Below are 18,855 nucleotides of genomic sequence, written 5' to 3'. Positions count from 1 at the left end.
AGGAAGTCTCCAACATGGCGCTGAATATTTCATGCATTAAACAACATGTGACATGAACTGAAATGCTTACAGCTGCAAAGTCAAATCTTCAGCTTTCATAGAATCTGGTAAAACACTATTTGTGATGTAGTGTTTTAGGATGTTCAAAGAGAAAATACTATTCATATTTGAAAGAAGTTAACTGCATTAATATTTTTGTATAATTCCAAAGCACATTGTATTAAATGTACATAAGTGATGGAAGTTAAATGACAAAAGGTTATTTATTTATGTGTGCAGAGTTAGAAGTCGTGCCTTTTTTAATGGAGGCAAATGTGCAGATATTTGAGGAACAGGAGGAGGGGCTTAGCACTGTTAATCAAGCTCATGTAATTGCTGCTAAATGTGCTAATAGTGGAGAAACAACTCACTGTGACAGGAAAACTGTTTATCCACATCGGTGCTATGCTAACTAGCCTTAGCAACCTGCTCTGCTAGGTGCAGCATAGCAGAGAGCGAAAATGGAGGAAGAGGTGGGGATGAGCGGCACCAAATATAAAATGCTAAGTGATTGACAGCGCTAATCACTGGCACTTATTGGTTGTTTCTAGTTAGCACTGGGAGAAGGCAGAGAGGCAGAATTTTTTCACAGATTGTCTTGACATAGTGACAGTATTGATAAATATGTAAAACAATATTTTTTATTTATAAACGTTGCATACCGCAGCTTAAACAAACAAAGCAGCAAAGATGACAGAAGGGAAAATAACCAGCTCCACAGGCAGCAGCATCAGTGACTGCATTTCATCAGAAAAGGAAGACTGAGTTCACTAGTGTGGGAGCGTTTGATTGTAAAAGCACACCTTGGCCCAGATGTACTGATTTTAAAAAAGGATTTACAGTCAGAGCTAGCCTTACGGTTGATTGTGTTGGGGTAACAGTGACTACATGCCAAATGTCACACCAACAATGGTTATATACAGAAATCTCAACTTATTCATAGAATTAATAAATGTCTTAGAGTCACGACATGATGTTTCAAGTGCATCATTCCTTATGAAAGTCAAGATAAACTGAAAGGAATTGTTGTTACTACAAACCCTATTTGGTACCGGAACAGGAGTTAACAGATCTCGTTTAAAACTTCACGAAGTTACATTAATAAGGTATGAAGCTGAATATTACAAATTAAACTGAATTTATACAGGGAAGTGTGACCTGGTGTTGATCATCAGGTCTTTTCATCTTTTTGCACCTTTGCAGTTTTTGTGACTTTTTCTCTGCTGCCACGCAGCGTCTCGTACCGAGCAGCAGTTTGTTCCCTCCAGGTGGACAATTTGTTCTGTTTTAGAAAAATTGCCAGGTGTCTCTTTAAGACAGCTTAGGTCGCTGTGTAGCTATGTCGTAAGTGTGTGCCACCGGTGTCTGTGGAGCCGTGAAGACGGACTTTACATTTTCATCTCTCTAACTCAAAGTAATGTAGAGGTGCTTAATAAAAAAGACAAGCACAGAGGAGTACCAGTGTGGTTGCGAGTTTTCACTGCCTAATATCTCCTCTCAACCACTAAACACAACCTGCTGTGACAACCGCTGATTTAGGGAATCTGCTGCTTTCCATTCATACCCGACTGTAAGGAAATTTGCTTTTGAGACTCCAGTAAAGGATATCTACAAGCTGCTTGTTTATTTTTGATGGACTCCACAAATGTCCATGCAGGAATAAGATTTAAAAAAAAAAAAAGTTTAATATTATCCAAAATATTATCAGATTATTTTTTAAAATAATATACAATTGTAAAAAATTACATAGAACAAGCCAACCCACTTGCATTTTCATACTAGCAGATAAGGTGGTGCGTTCAAGGCCTTACTTATTTTATCCTCTTTAAATCTGCAGCATGTAACTTTTATAAGAGATATAAATACATATACTGCATACCATACTGTCACAGCATAGTGACAGCATTAACAGATGTGGAAAAAAAACAAACTTTTCTATAGAACCTACATACTGCAGCTCTAAGGTGTTAATTTAATTTGGTCCATTATATACAATGTTTACATTTTAAACTGTTATTTATTTATATTTTGGAACAGATACATGCTTTTTCAAAGTCCATGACTAATCATTTGAAATAAATACGATGTTGGTATTGATGAAATGTAATTTTTTCTTTACTATTTTTCTACTTTCCTCCTATAATACTGTAAATGACAGAAGTTGCTTAGCAAACACTCAGGCAGTTCAGACCTTTCTGTTCCAGATTTGATTTGAATAAGTGAGTATATATTTTGAAAAAATAAATAAACAAAAAAAAGAACATATGGTAGCAGGCGGAATAAAACAAAGAGAAACTGCACTTCTAAGCAAAAACAAAGCATCCAGAATATTAGTCCATATCAAGCCAGTGTTGAGTCATTGAAGTCTTTCAGCTGGACTGTGTCTGCTGTTCTGGTTTCAAACACATTAGCTGAATTCTTTGTGAAGACTTTTTTGTTTCATTTCATCAAAAGACCCAATGACCAAACGGTTCAATGTAAAACAGGAAGATTTCCCTTTAAGATGAAGATAGACAGGAAAAACGAATACAACTGTCATTTGGATAGTATGATCCTGTGTCATTTGGTTTTTTAGGGGGCCAGGGGGATTCTGGGTAAAGCCACAGGGCCAAGCTGTGCTGCATGCTGGGACCTTGTGTGCACAGTTTACCCTCTGAGCAGTGATAACAGACCAGCCGGCTCCAGAGCCAGCGACTACCACAAAGAGCCTGAGCACCACAGGAAGACGCTGCCATCGATCTGTGTAGAGACCTTAATCAAGCTCCCCATAGGACCCTCCAGCATAGTAAAAATAATCTGCTTGCTACAAGGTACAGCTGGGGTGAATGCCTCCAATCATTTTTCAAAAGGAATCAGACAGAACATTAAATCTTCCTCATTTTCGGAAGAAACACAAGCGCAAGTTTGGGCTGCTTTATGAGAAATTACAGCCTAGTTGTAACAAAATGTTTATTTACACCACAGATCTGATCTCAAAAGTGGGAACCTGAAAATGAAATAAAAAGAGAGGTAAACCAGTAAGCACTCCATTAATCACAGGAGGAACTGGATAGATGCATGAAGGTAATCAAAAACTGGTGCTGAGGCGAGGACAAGAGGGGAATCTTCACCTAATTGCAAATCTAGTCTTGAAAGTGTTAAGATAGTCTATGAAAGATTTGGTCAACAGCAGTGGTCCCCAACCCCCGGGCCGCGGACCGGTACCGGTCCATGGACCAATTGGTACCGGGCCGCACAAGAAATAATAAAATATTTCCGTTTTATGTATTATTTGAGTCTGGAGGATCTTTTATTTTGAAAATCCTTTAACTGGATTCTCTAGGTTCTTGCGCGCCAACATTGAGCCACAAGCAGCAAAATGAGTAAGAAACAGATCAGATTGTTTGGAAAGTTTCTTTGTGAAGGGAAAAGGCCCAGAGAAGAGACAGGAGGATGGATTTAACCCAGTAGGTGATTCCCACAGTCCAAGCTCTGCCTGATATGGTGACTGGATGTTAATGAGGGAATGAAGCTTCAAACTGATTCGCCACGTAGAGACTAAGAACCCTGAGCATCACTTCGAGTCTCTCTCATCTCTCCCAGATGGACCGTCTGGTTGCAGAGAAACAAGCTCAGGGCTCCATTAGTCGTTATCGTGAGTTAAAATCTTTACAAAAGTAAAATGTTCGTTTTTGTGGCGCATCTGTATCTTATTTTGAAGGTATATGTAAACGTTACCATAGCGACCAGAGTCAGAGAGCGTTAGGGCAGTGGAGAGAGGAGAGGAGTAGAGCTTGTGAGTTTTAGGTCTGGTTCACATGGCAGGATTTAAGGATTGTCGGCCGATTTTGTGACCACACACGACACGAGCCGATAAAAGTCCAACAGGTTCGGTTGGTTCGTGTGTCCAGCCACACGGCAGGAGCAACACACCAACCGATTCCAGAAGAAAATCCAGTAAAACCCCCAACATACCATAAATGAATTTAGAATAATCAAACAGTAGAGATAGTTTGTGGCTCATTTTAAGCGATAAAAGACGTAACAAATAGAAAAGGCGTTTCATAAAAGTTTGGGATTCCCCTCCATTCTTATGTCAACGCACTTTCTGATTGGCTACATTCAACAGGCTGCGACAATCGGGCCAAAACAACCCCCCCCTCACCCCTCACCCCTCACTCCGGGCCCGGGCCACAGCAAAATCGCCAAGTCTTGACCAGTCCACAGAAATAAAAAGGTTGGGGACTACTGGTCTACAGCAACTTTATTGCAACATGAATATTTAATATCGACCTTAGCAGTACCTACAGTAAATGATCTTTGCTTAGTTTGTTTTTCATTTTTTCAGAAAGACGATAGCAGCTTATGGAATTTGTTTTCACAAATAAAGGTTGAATATTTCTTAAGCTGTGATAATCAAATGCAGTCTAGAGTCATTAACACGCTGAGGAGCCTCCCTTTAGCTTAATGTCGACAAGTCTTGAATGACACTAAAAAAAATAAAATAAAGTCTATCATTTACCAGCCAGCTGTTCCCCAAACATGCTTGTTGCTTGTCTGCATGCACAGTGAAAAGGCCGTTAGCATCCCCGTGTGAACACATCCCCGTACTGCTAGTGTCCCCTGAAAATAGGAAGATCACGCTGTTTCACAGCCAAACACACACACCCACATGGGGTGACGTGCAAGTTAACCTGTGACATTGTCTTCTGTGAAAGTTTATATTGTAGAAGCAACCATAAAGAGAAAAATAATATACTACTGACAGTCCACTGGTGTGTCTGGGGCTCATGATAATAGTTCACTTAGACTTAGACTGACTTTATTGTCATTTTGCATGCACAGGGTGAATACAGAACCAAATTTCGTTGCATACGGCTCAGGACAATGTTTTGAGCTTCCAATGTTGTGAGGTTACTCCAGAATAAAATAAAATACAGTATAAAATATGAATATAAATATGCATATAAAATATAAAGTGCAGGACTGACAGTAAAATAGAAGTTATTTAGCTCTGTACATGTGCAAGGTATGAAGTGGAGACCAGTTTTTGAGTGCAGTCCAGTTAAGAGTTCAGCAGTCTGATGGCAAGTGGGAAAAAGTTGTTTCAGAACCTGGTGGACCTGCACCGGATGCTGCAGAACCTCTTTCCAGAGGGCAGCAGGGAGAACAGTCCATGGTGGGGGTGTGAGGGGTCACTGACGATGTTTCGGCCTCGGGACACGCAGCGCTGGGATGAAATGTCCTGAATGGAGGGAAGGGGGGCCCCGATGATCCTCTCTGCTGTCCGCACCACTCTCCTCACGTTCTTCCAGTCGGAGGCGCTGCAGCCTCCACACCACACAGAGAGGCAGCTGGTCAGAATGCTCTCTATGGTGCTTCTGTAGAACGTCTTGAGGATGGGCGGGGGCAGGTGTGCTCTTCTCATCCTCCGCAGGAAGTACAAGCGTTTCTGTGCCCTCTTGACCAGAGACGTGGTGTTCACAGTCCAGGTGAGGTCGTTAGTGATGTGCACCCCCAGGAATTTGGTGCTGCTGACCACCTCCACAGCCGAGCTGTTGATGAGCAGTGGAGCGTGGCTGGGCCGGTTCTTCCTGAAGTCGACGATCATCTCCTTCGTCTTGTCAACGTTCAGGATCAGGCTGTTGTCTCTGCACTAGTCCACCAGCTGCTCCACCTCCTCTCTGTAGTCCAGGTCGTTGTCGTCTCTGATGAGGCCCACCACCGTTGTGTCGTCCGCGAACTTCACCATGTGGTTGGGATCGTGAAGGGGATATGTGATACAAAATCAACTTTTTTGAGCTTTACATCATGTTATAATGTCACTCCCCGATCAAAAACATACCTGGAGTTTTTTTATTCTTTTATGCATGTTAAAAGTATGAAAGCATAAAAAAAAGTTGTTTTTGGCACCCAGAGGTCCATTTTACAAAACAACAAAACAGAAAAAAAAACTTTGCAATATTTAGCAGCCTGCAGTGGCTCACTTCCGCACCGCAGTGGTTTCGGTCATATTAGTGCCATTTGCTTTGCTTGATAATCACAAATGTCTTCCCTGATCAGTAGAATGAACATTTACAAAAGGTTTCTTCATTGAGAACACCTTAAATAAGACCATAAAAACCACAACATGAGCCACTAATCATTCCATTTACAGGTCTTATGCCACTCGAGGCGGCTCTTTATGAGAAGATCACTAGCATTCCAAACACACTCAGTCTTTTCGTCCGCAGCAAATTGTTGTGAACTTCTGTGTCCGTGATCTTTTAGAGATTTGTATAATCCATACTAAGTGATGAGAATGAGCAGGCGTATTGACCCCTCGCCTGGATGTGCTTTCTGATGATCAAATGAGAGCGTGAACAAATCAAAGCGGCACAGTTGGAGGGAGCGAATGAGCGCCTCAGCCCTCCAGGAAAAATCAAAGGGGGATAACGTCCGTAACGGTGGCGATATTGTTCTTCTAGCTCCGCGATCAGTCACCGTCAGGATTCAGCACAGATGGACAGCAGACTGTGTGTGCTCCTCTTCACTCACTCAACTTATGTTCAAATATACCAGCCTGGGAAAAACCACCGTCACAACCTGCCTGACAAACCTGGTCAGGAATCCTGTGTTTCTGATCCAATAAGAAAAGATCAACTGAGTGGAGGCAAAATGAAGGTTCCCGAAGTCGCTTGCATGTGTCAATTTATGCAGACAGTTAAATGATACCCAAAATGCTTCTGTTTTTTCCTCTTATTTCAAAAGATATCTGTAGAAATAGTTCACACAGAAACATTTTACATACAAGAACTGGTGATTCCAGGTTCTTTTGAGCCTGGAATCAAAAAATAACCTCTAATTCCACACATGTGGCTCCATCAAGGCTAGAAAATAACTGTTATGCAGGGTTTACCCCAGAAGACTTGTTGAGCCTGGTGGTAGTGATGCTAGAGCAGTTTTCCAACAACCCACCGTGTTTGTGAGTTAAAAAACATTTAAAGTTGATGGCAAATTTTTTTATATCACAAGTAATTATGTTATTGGAAGACATTATTGGCAAAACCTAAACACCAAATATAAAGCCTTAGAAAAGGCAAATATATAGAAAAAAACAATTTAAATAAATATACTGTAGATGTTCTACACTAGTTATTTCATCCTAATCAAAATATCAAACCTTTTTTTTTAATGTTTTATCTGTGACTGAAGCTTTAACACCGGTAAAGACAGGAAGTGGTTACAGAGTTCAGGTGAGTAAAAAAAAAAGACACCTGACCTCAGTGTTCACATAATGACCGTACTATGTTGCTACTTCCAACAGTTTCACCAAAGAGACTCGTCAACCCGTCTTTGCCGTCACTGAACTGATAAGAAAATAAAACCCTATAATAAATAAACTAGCAATGCTTAGCCTGGTGGGGCCACAAGCAAAGCCTGGTGGCCTGCCAGGCCTATGATGAACTGTGGAAAACTTTGGTATGAGTGGTGATCCAACCCAGGTTTGGACCAATCGACTTGTTTTTTTCTGTTGCGGTTCTGGTTCTGAAAACTGATGGGTCTAGGTGATTCAGACTCTTTGTATTCATCCACTCTTCAGTTCCCTTGCTTAGAGTAAAGCAGGTATCGATCCAGTTAAATGGTTTCTCACATCTTTTATGATAATTGTATTGCTGTTTCCTATATTTGTATTTATCGTTTTGCATTGATTGTATTTGACATTTGTGTAGTTAAGTCAAAGTCATAGTTTAATCCACACTTTGTAGATTATTTTGTTTATTTTTGTACAGTTTGTTTATTTCCCTTGATTAATCATTACCAAGTAGATCTGAGTACTAGTACACTAGTACTCCTAGTGTTAAAATACTTTTAAATCTTGACCTTATTGGTTCGTTGTATAAGCTTTAGTTGAAAGTCAAATTTTAGCATAAATTCTTAATGACTTTAAATAAACTCACATTTCTTTTATATACACATTGATTATTGATAGATTTGGAGACTTTCCTGCTTATCCTTGCAGAGCTGCAGGAGGATGGCGTCTTTCCACATATATTTGTTACACTTTATGATAAATAATCTAAAGGGTATAGTTGTCCCCACATGTCTATCTACTTTTTAACATGTAAAGATCAGAATGTGTATTCCTCTCCTCTTACTGCCTCATGAACTGGATTCAGGCTGGGTATGGACACCTGCAGGAAGAGCTGAACTGGACGCGATAGTCACTCACTCTGCAGTGTTATGGAAACTGGTGCTGGCACAAAAGCTGCAACAAAGGCTCAACAGCTGACTCATCCTCACAAAGCGCTTTTGGTAGAGAGGACGGGTGATGATTTCATCTGTGAGAGAGCATCATTCTCTTGAAGAGCACGGCATAATTAAAGCAATAAGTAATAATACTCAAACATAATCGAGCTACGTTTTAAAGCAAAGGTTTAGCTTCCTAGATTTTCAAAGTTTACCCAAGATTCCAATGTTTTTTTTTCTTTGAGTTAGTGAACAAACTTATTCACAAGTGATTGTAATTGCGTTTCTAAATGAATGAGTAATTAATTACAATTAATTACAATTGAGTAATTGTGTTTTTTGTCGACAAACAGAATATTGACAACGTTTTGTACGAATTTGCAGTGGAAACAGAACTTATAATGTAAGCTAAACAGTTTTGATTTATGTTTAATTTTTTTCCCCCTAATATTTGTATGACCCAGTGGGAGATAGGAGGCATATTGCCCAAAACAAAAATTGTTTCTTTGTCCTCCTGATAACATAAGTCTTAAAAATCCCTTTTTTGCTTTTTTCACAAACAATATAAAGGTTTCCAGTCCAAATTCCTTAAAACAGTGAAGTGACTATTTAACTTGGTGTCAAATAGGACTTTGAATCCAAAACAAGCTTAATCTTCAGTCAGTAGTAACCAATGTGCAAATTTTCCTAAGTGCAAATAGCGAAAATAATAATAATCTAGGCCTCAATTGATAGTACTCTACCCAGAATGCCCCCTTCCTTTTCCTGTACAAGCTACTATTAGCATAGCAGCATAGCTAACTGATAACAAAAAAGCATAAAAAGGAACATTAGAATCATATTTTTTCTAGGCAGAATATGCTAACAAATGTTGAAAAAACAAAGCTGAATCTAGCACTGTTGTAAACGAATATTTTAGTAATCGAGTAATCTATCAATTACTCTTACAATTAATCGAGAAATCGGATTTTAAAAAATTTAAGTAAAATATTGGTAAATCTAACATAACAGCAGTATTACTATCACATATCAACATCAGAGTCCAATTTTTCACAGTTGAGCTTCCCTAACAATAACTTTTCTGTAGTTTAGAAAATTAACTCGTAACAATAATAGCTCACTTTCTAAGTTACCCTGAAGAAAAGTTATACAAAAATCTGAAATTATATTCAATACAATAATAAAGAGGCAGGCTCACAAATACGCTTATAAAAAATGTCTATAGTCCAGCTTTTGGTTTATGTATTCATCTCCAGTCAGTTTAATAGATGAACTCTCACCGTGCCCAGACATTTATAGCTTTTGTGTTTATGTTAGCGACGGGATTTGGCTCCTTCGTTCGTCACACACAGAAACATCTACCAGCTACATAGCACCACGATGAGCTCTGCCACCCATTTGTTGAGACCGGGATGATATGAAAAATATTTTCCGGTTCGTCCATAAAGCTACACTTACGTTAATTATCTAATGCGCAGCCGCCCGCAGTGTTCAGTCTATCTGCTCACTTGTCTAAATACACCTGCAGCGCTCTTCCCCGTTGTTTGCTCTGAACCGCCACCAGGCTGCACCTCTGGGAGGAGAAAAGACTACCGTACTCCGGGCATCCCGCCAGTCATTTTAAGGATTGGTCCCTGGAAAAACGACAAAGACCCAGACATTATCATTAATCAAAAAAATCCTCCTAGGCCGAACTTGAAAACTGGACATTATGCTGCTAATCTTTGTTTTCATCAACAACTCAGGCGGAAGTGAGAGCTCCGTGCAACGCAAGTAATAACCCGGCCAGAAAACGGTGCGCTAAATAATCAAGTATAATTTAACGAAGCGTCGAGGCAAATACATTTTCCTTGAGGAATTTTAATAATCAAGGTACTGGAATCACTGGAGGAATCGTTTCAGGCCTAGATGAATCTGAATCCCTGATTCCATACAAGTTATTGTTAGCTGTACAGCAAACGTCCAATATTCACACGTTTTAGCGACCAGAGCCACATGAATAGCTAAAATCCATGAGACTCCTTCTAAGACTGATTACAACTGCCTATGTTAATAGGACAAACACTAAGCATACCTTGATATGGATTATCACGCACAGTGTTAACTGTCCAGCACAGAAGCTAATGTCGGCCATCTTCCTTACCGCCGCTGCTGGAGGTACAGCCAATCAGCGCCATGGGAAATAAATGCCGCTCCTGGATTGGCTGCATAGAATTCCACTTAGTTATTACAACTTCCTGAGTTGAATATCCTTTAGAACAGTGGCCCCAACCCCCGGTCCAATTGGTACCGGGCCGTGCAAGAAATACTTAAATATTTCCGTTTTATGTTTTGAGTCTGGAGGATCTTTTATTTTGAAAATCTTTTAACCGGATTCTTTCGGTTGAGCCACAAACCGCGTCGATTTCGGTTCCCTCCATACTCCCCCCCCCCCCCCCCCCCCGGGTCGCAGCAAATTTGCAAAGTCTTCACCGGTCCGCGGTACTAAAAAGGTTGGGAACCACTGTAGAATATTTCATATAAATGAGTGAACACTGCTTGTGCACACTGAAGCACAAGTAGCAAATTAGAACTTTATTGTCCTCCTGAACCTTGATCAGTTTGACTGGCCTTTAAATCATCTTGTTCAATTACACAAAGAAAAATTTAATGGTTTTACTTGTGGAGCATCTTAATAGGAAAAGCTGCAAGCTACTTTTTAGAAATATCAATTTTCAGTTGGTCATATACTGAGCTCAACATATCTGCGGTATATCCACATGTTGATATTTCCAGACATTTAGCAGGGATGACTTTCACCTTTTAAGCTGTCATTAGTCTCCCGGCAACACCACTCAGTGGGACGAGAGAGGCAGGGGTGTGTACACACACACACACACACACACACGCACACGCACACACACACACACACACACACACACACACACACACACACACACACACACACACACACACACACACACACACACACACACACGCGCGCATACACACACACACACACACACACACACACACACCACAGAGCACCGGGGTTGCTTTTCTCCCTCGCAGCGCCGCATTCAGCGAGAACGCTACATGCTTTCATCACAAAGTATCGCACATTTGGCGCAGTTAATCCTGAGGAATAAACAGCGTTGACCCACAGGTCGGTCCAAATAAGGAGGACCCTGACGCTGCAGTTCCTGAAAACATTTCACGTCATTTAGTTTGGTCTCTGTCCAGGATGACAACATGTGTTCATCGGGTCCGTCCTCCATCTGTACATGACAGATGTTTTAATTTCTCGGTAAACGCGAAGCTTCAGACGTGCGGTTTATTAACGAGTCGGCCTTTTCTTACTCTGTGGGAAAACACCACGATTACAGTAAGGACTGCTTCAAATACTGTTATTACGGCCGTTGAATCACTGTGGATCTCCATTAGTGTCTCAGGTCCTGTTGACGCTGCGCTCACTTACTGTACATCCATCACAACCTGAACTATTGACTTCCGTCATCAGACCCATTGAGGTTCAAATTAATTCATTCCTGTTTAACTTTTTCACATTTAAACATGTTACAACCACAACCTTCAGTATGTTCTAGTCAGATTTTATATAAGAGGCCAATATAAAGTAGTTCATAATGGTAAAATGCCACAAAAGTGCTCTTGGAAAATATTATGACATAAAAAATAATGCTTATATCGTCTTCAGAGAACTTTAGCATTGTAGCATGGAAGGCTAACACTATAGTACCACATGGACTCACATAATATGTACAGTTAAAGTCAAAGTTGTTTCCAAAATTTCCTAAGTGCTGTTAAACCAATCAATTACCATATTTTCCGGACTATAGAGCGCACCTCACTATAAGCTGCAACTACAATTTTTATATATTTTTAAAAATCTGCTGCACCGGACTATAAGCCGCTGATATCTCTGTCACTCTCAGTTTTTCACAAGAACACAGCAGAGGGCTACGTCCTTAATAAATCTGCTATTAAGGACACAGCCCTGCATCTCCAACGCCGAACCTTGGATTCGTTCACGCTGAGCTTACATGCAGTGGCTACTGATCTCTATACTGCCATGTCAATAGCCCTCAACTTAAAAGCGGCATCATATGAACTTCTTCATGTGGAGTCATAATGAGGGGGTATGTGCCTGCTACTAGCATGTACTTGTTCTAAATGAAAATTAGCCCTTTCTTCTTTGATTTCCAATTTGACTTCCATGACTCACTTCCTGCTAAAGAGCCCCCTGGTGGTTCAAGAAAAATCCACAGAAAAGCCGCACTGAGCCATAAGCCGCATGGCTCAAAGCATGGAAAAAAGTAGCGGCTTATAGACAGAAAAAAACAGTATTTTTTTTAATGACGGCTTTTCCAAACTATGATATGTATGCTAACTATTTTGGACTTTTTTTTGCGCCAAGCAAGTCATGTGATCAACAACTGGATGTTTCTACTGGTGGAAAAGAAGAAGAAGACAACAGGAAGTAATAGGAGGAGGATGTTCTTTTAATGAATAATGAATGAACATATTCATGTGTTCTTATTTAATGGAAACACAGCAATGGAAAAATTGTGTTATTTTCAACATAAGTGGAATCTAGACAAAGTTTTGCACACATTTGTAACTGAAACACAGCTACTTATCTCTGTGCTTCCAGGTTAACCTGCCATTATCTGCCGTCATTCATTCTGATGAAACAAACAGGACGTAATAAACTTCTCATTTGAGTCTGTGGAGTACTCTTGTGAAATTTCACATAAATATTCTACTAATCCCTCGTATTCAACAACCTGTTGGACCTTTAATTTCTCCCCCATTAGTAGGTTATGTAACTATACTCAGGGAACAGACTGATTATGGCGAATACTGAACAGTGAATTAATTTTTTTTTTAAAAAGGCCCTCGAGGTTTTTATTAGCGATCTTATGACAGACGCACATACAGCAGAGCTCAAACTGGAAGCCAGCATGGCGCTCAGCATGCCTGGTTCCTTTATCTGTGTCTCCGAGCCTCATTTCACACTTTCACACAAAATAATGATTGGGAAATCTTCTGATCGAGAAAAAGGGGACAAATCTGCTGTCCAGAGCACAGGAACTATGGTAATACATCATTCTCCCATTTCAAATAGACACTGTGTTTGAGATGGACCCTCTATTCCACAGGGATTTTTTTTATAAATGAATCATTCACTGCTTAGAGAAAAAATGCTGTAGCTTCAGTTGCTGAGTTTCCATTAAAAATATGTGCAAAACTTTATCAATATTCCACTAACGTAAAAAAAAGAAGCTATTTTCCAAATGTGCTGCTTTCATTAAACACAATTAAAATCCCACATGAAAAAGTTTGTTCAGAAGATAAGTCTTTAAAAAACATGGTGCGCTGTCATCCTTGTACCACTTCCTGTTGTCTTCTTTGTTATTTATTCCAGTAGTAACATCCGGTTGTTGATGTGAAAAACGGTTTCCATTTTAAGTTTGCAAAATATGGTAAATGGACTGAACTTCTATAGCGCTTTTTCAATCATTTTGACCACTCAAAGCGCTTCACACTAGAGTCACATTAACCCATTCACACTCACACCAATAGGCAGATTGACAACAACCTTCTGATCACAAGATGACTTCTCTACCCACAAAGCCTCAGTTGCACACAGTCACATCGAAATACATTAATTTTGATATGACTGAAAAACCACAAAATCCTCGCACTAAAATTTAACAAAAAACATGAGCCTTTTTCTAAATTGCTACATTTCCATTAAGGGAATTTATTTTCAGAATTCCAAATAGCATAATTACTGTACATCGTCAATGGAACCACAGATAGTGTGAAAGTGGCTCTAGCTTCCTCTGTACCGGTGGGTTCTGCTCCTGACCTCGTTGACTTCACTCTCGTGGTTTTTTTTGTCACACAGGAGCTTGTTCATACACATTATTCCAGGAAATGTCCGCATGTGCCCTCAGCTAGACACTTCCCAAAATATGAATATTACAACAAGTTTTGCCTAGAAACAACAGAGGATCCGCCTTCACCGCGTCGAACGGTTGTCCCCGTCAAGCGTTGCCTGGTGAACGGGGAGGACAGGCCGCGGTGCCACTTCCTGTTTCCTTCAGCACTCACTTCCCTCTCTAAAGGCAGATACTTCTTATGTCCTGTTAAATATCTCCAGCTGGATTTTATTTCCTTATTATCAGCTCAGACAATCAGAATTAGGTCCCTTCACTTTCAGAAAACAACATCCGGATGACCAAGGAAGAAAAAGATAAAACTTTTATCCATCAAAGAAAAAAAATGATGTCACAAGGCATCATACAGGAGTAAAAAAAAAGAAAAGAGGTTTTCTAGGCGTAACACGAGTGAAGCAGCTTTCATTTACAACCCGCTCACACCGCTTGTTTGTGGCGGGGAACAACGAAGCGTGAACACGCTCCACCGGCTGTGAAAAAGCAAACAGGTCAGGTTTCGGACACTGAGCTCTACTCAGCCTGCCTGGAGCCAGGGCCACTACCAGGAAGCTTTCAAAAGGGCTGCCCTGGTGGGGGGTCACTCACAGAAAACAAAAGACAAACTATTTTAAAGAGGCAGTATTATGCGTTTTCCAGCCATGTAGTCCCATTTTATAGCACAATCAATTAACTATGTTAGATAGTAACATTAGTAACTCAATACATATCAAACATGACTTCGTAAATTTGACTTTGTAATTTAAATCCTTGAAATTGGGCCGCTGTCTTTTTAAAAACTGCTGCTCTTTCTGAAACTCCTCCTTCAGGGAGTCATCACAACCTGGCTCCTCTATTAACTCTTAAACGTTTTTTACCAGCAATTCCCTGAGAAGTAGCTCCTATATCGAGCTGAGCAGATGTACAGTTCTATCAGGTGTTTGCTAATTGCTACTCGTTAGTCTGAAGGAGCTGAGTGGGGAGTCATGAGGAAGGAGTGCTTTCAGAGGCGGAAGTTCCAGCGGAAACTGCAGCTCAGAGGAGGAGCTGGACCTGAAGGTAGCACTAGGTCCACGCAGGCGTTATGCACAGCTGAATGGTTGCTATGGGAGATTAAAGTATTTCTCAAACATGCATTAAAGAATGAAGATAATACTTACATGGTAAATGGCCTGCATTTGTCATGCGCTTTAACAAGTCAGAGAACTCCAAAGCATTTAAGCTGCAGTCATTTACCTAGTGCTGGTTCGACGAGTCAAAAATTGTATCGATTCCAATTCAATCTGAGTTACAGTACAATGGAATCAGAGTAGAACCGGTAAGTAAGAGCGGCCATCTTGCCTTGGCTAAGAGGGGAGAGCACAGGGCAGACACAAAAAACATAGAAACACGGGTTCAGGAGTTCTTTCTGGTGGGTGATATTTCCAAAAAATAAAATGCAACTACAATATATTTTTATAAATACCTCAATAATGATAACATAGATGCCATTCCACTTTTCGTTTTAACTTGGCCAAACAAATATTTAACTTCAAAACAGAGTTGTTGTTTATTTTCTTTCTTTTATAAACTGTCACTAGAAGACAAAATATATTAATCACAAATAAATTCATGCTATATTTCAGTGCCTCAAAGACGACATAAAATAAATAACTAATTTTGACCAACAAAAAACAGTTTACCAAGTGTAAATAAAAATATTTAACTCCCTAACATGAAGCAGACTGCAGCTGTTCAACAGACCATTAGCTTTACAAGATGTTAAAAAATGTTTACCCCTCATTTTTTTATTAACTCAAACATTAATTTAAAAAAGGTTTTTTTTTTTCATTCATAATGACTGGAAGCGCACATTATAAGCACGTCTGCTAGTCTGCTGCTAAAGACCCAGCAGAAGTGGCTAGTTACAGCTAGCTAGCTTCCTCTATGTTTCTGATTAGCAGTCATTTCCCTGCACCTTCAATAAACCGGGTGCAGACATAACAGACCAGGGCTGGTCCAAGCCTCCATGGGGCCCTAAGCGAAATGTGGTTTTGGGGCCCGCTAGTTCTACTAACAATGTGGACTGGCTGCAGTCAGCTGTCCAATCATTAGGTCCTTCACACACCTGCTATGAACTAATTGCATCTCTGACAGAGCTGTTTACATTATATACATGTATAATATAGGATACATTTATTGGCTAACTGATTTATCAACCAGTTGATTTCTGGGCGCCGATTTTCTTAATTTTGGGGGATCGTGATCGGCTGATATTTACACGTGAAGCCCAACTTATCCCCTAATCTTATCACAACATTGGAACCTCAAAACATTGTCCTGAGCCGAATGCAATGAAATTTGGTTCTGTATACACCCTGTGCATGCAAAATGACAATAAAGTCAGTCTAAGTCTAAGTCTAAGTCTTATCTTCGTCAGCAAAGGTTTAAAAATCAGCCTCTGTCGTCTTCTGCTCTGCAGTGAGAGATTTGACTGACAGACCGACCCACCAGGTCAGGTCTGAACGTTTACAGTTAACAATATTCGCCCCACTGTTGCCAACTCAGTGACTTTCTTGCTATATTTAGTAAAATTTCAGACAAAAAATCAAAATCGGCAGATCAGGTTCTTTAAAGATCGGTAACCAGGGATCGGCCAGAAAACTGCAAGTGGTGCAGCTCTACACACATATTCATGACATTCTTTGATTAAATAAATGTCTCTTCAGCATTACTCCAATAGCTAAAAAAAGTTATTTATACCAGGTGAGTCTTTCTCCCCTGAGAATGTGGACCGGTACCGGTACTGGACTGATTCTGAGCCTTCAAATGATTTTAACAGAAGTTTCACATAACTTAGAAGTTGATGTAAAAATAATGTTTGTTTGAGCCACAAAATGATTTTACTCAGCAGCAAACAACAAATCCCCAACTACAGCATAGCAGCTCATCGATGTAGCAGCCATGTAGCCTGACGTAGAAACATTTTGCTAGACAAAGTCAAACATTGACAAGTTTTAATTATCGTTATCAAACTTTATCAAAGGCCGTTTTGAAGCCAAAATACCTCAGAAACATCCAGAGCCACCATGAGAATCAACTCATTTAAAGTTTAAACTCGGTTTCACACAAACACAAAGACCCCAGCATAAATGTCTGGCTGTTGAACTGGACCGGTCCAGGTCGCTATCAAGATAATTTTCTATTAGCAGCTTTACAAATCTTTCACATTACATTACTAATTAAAACAAACCTTTATCTTGGCTTTTTTCTATTCTTCTTTCTTTTCTCCCTCCCTGAAGGGTCAGTCCTTTTTTGAGACACAGTTTTGCTTATTAATCTTCTGACCGGAGTTTTGGACGTTTAGATGCTCATGTTACCGGTGAAGCGTGCGGTACCTACCGCGGCCACCAGGGGCCACCAAGAGCATTTGTTTCTTCTTTTTATCAATAAAATACTTTATACATACATTATCAAATATATATTATTGTAAAAACAAATCACTTCATGGTGAAATTGTGTGTTTTTGATATTATAATGACATAGAAATGATTACTAAAAAATATATAAATCAGCTCCACTGAGGGGGCCCCTTAGTGGCCCTGGGGCCCTAAGCGGCTGCTTAGTTTGCTTATGCCTTGGGCTGGCCCTGTAACAGACTGAAACGTTTCCTCCTGTGTCATAAACCTCGGTGGCCCTGAACTCTGCGCTAAGCTTCAAGTTATTTACTTGCATTTGGGGAAGACGTCTGAGTATCAGAACGTTTTTTTTCTGACCTTTGTGTCTGTGAAGAGAGGAGAGCAGCAGCCTGGTAATGACGGATTCAGGAGCCACGGCGGTCAAAACACTTCCGCATATTCTTTCCTTCCCACAAGATATCAGCCAACTCTGAAATTCAGTCCAGACAGTAGAACAGCCCACCAGCGTCTTCTTTGTTTTAATGGCGGTTGATAAAAAAGATATAGGAAACATTACGTCTTGTCTGGCTTAGTTAAATAACATCATCACATGACATCGTGATATACATTTTTTCACTGTCAAAAAATCCATTGGTGTTATGGCACACCCCAATATCTGAGAATATCCTGAGTTAATAGCAGAAGTGGCTTTGATTTTGTGCTCATCTAGATTAAAAAAAATAAAGTGTGACTTGAGTCTAAGGGTGTTGCTCTTTCTAGACCACTTCAATCAAACTATTTGGTTTGGGAAGGTATGAACCTGTAGTCCAAGTCTGATGAGGACCAAAAAAGTGAATTATGGTCTGCCTAAAAACCTAGGGTTCGGTTTGATTGAAGGGAATTCTAATGTGGTTTGAATGCATATGTGAATGCCAAGTGGACTGGAGACCGCTCTTAAAGCAGGAAGCGGACTGTTGTGCAGGGCATGATGGGTAAATACAACCCAAACAAATGCGAGAGCAATGACAAAAGAGAAATCCCACAGGTGCTAAAATCTGACGCCACGCCATTATTGTTTACGGTTCATAGAGACGGAAGCTCAGTGTGTTCTTCAGCGCCACCACAGGCAAGGAGGGGAACAGGTTCTTTAAGGTTTTGGTTTATGTGATAGTTCAGTGTGAAAGAGAACCACAGCAGCTGAAAATGCAACAAAGGCTGACATTTTCCCACAGTCAGGTGTGAAAACTCCCTGAAGTCGCAGACTTCAGAACCCATCTCTGACAGATCGTAAA

At 40.2% G+C, this 18,855-nt stretch overlaps 1 protein-coding gene across 1 annotated transcript in view; it reads right to left on the bottom strand.

Annotated features, from left to right (window-relative positions):
* The window catches only part of kcnk9 (potassium two pore domain channel subfamily K member 9), a 45,736-nt gene that overhangs the window by 24,651 nt on the left and 2,230 nt on the right, over positions 1-18,855 (bottom strand). The gene's annotated exons all lie outside the window — the stretch shown is intronic.

The sequence above is a fragment of the Xiphophorus maculatus genome, chromosome 13, assembly GCF_002775205.1.
Source record: "Xiphophorus maculatus strain JP 163 A chromosome 13, X_maculatus-5.0-male, whole genome shotgun sequence".
In the NCBI taxonomy this organism is placed as follows: Eukaryota; Metazoa; Chordata; class Actinopteri; order Cyprinodontiformes; family Poeciliidae; genus Xiphophorus; species Xiphophorus maculatus.
The sequence above is the reverse complement of the archived record's forward strand: the minus strand, read 5'-3'. Positions and strand labels throughout refer to the sequence as shown.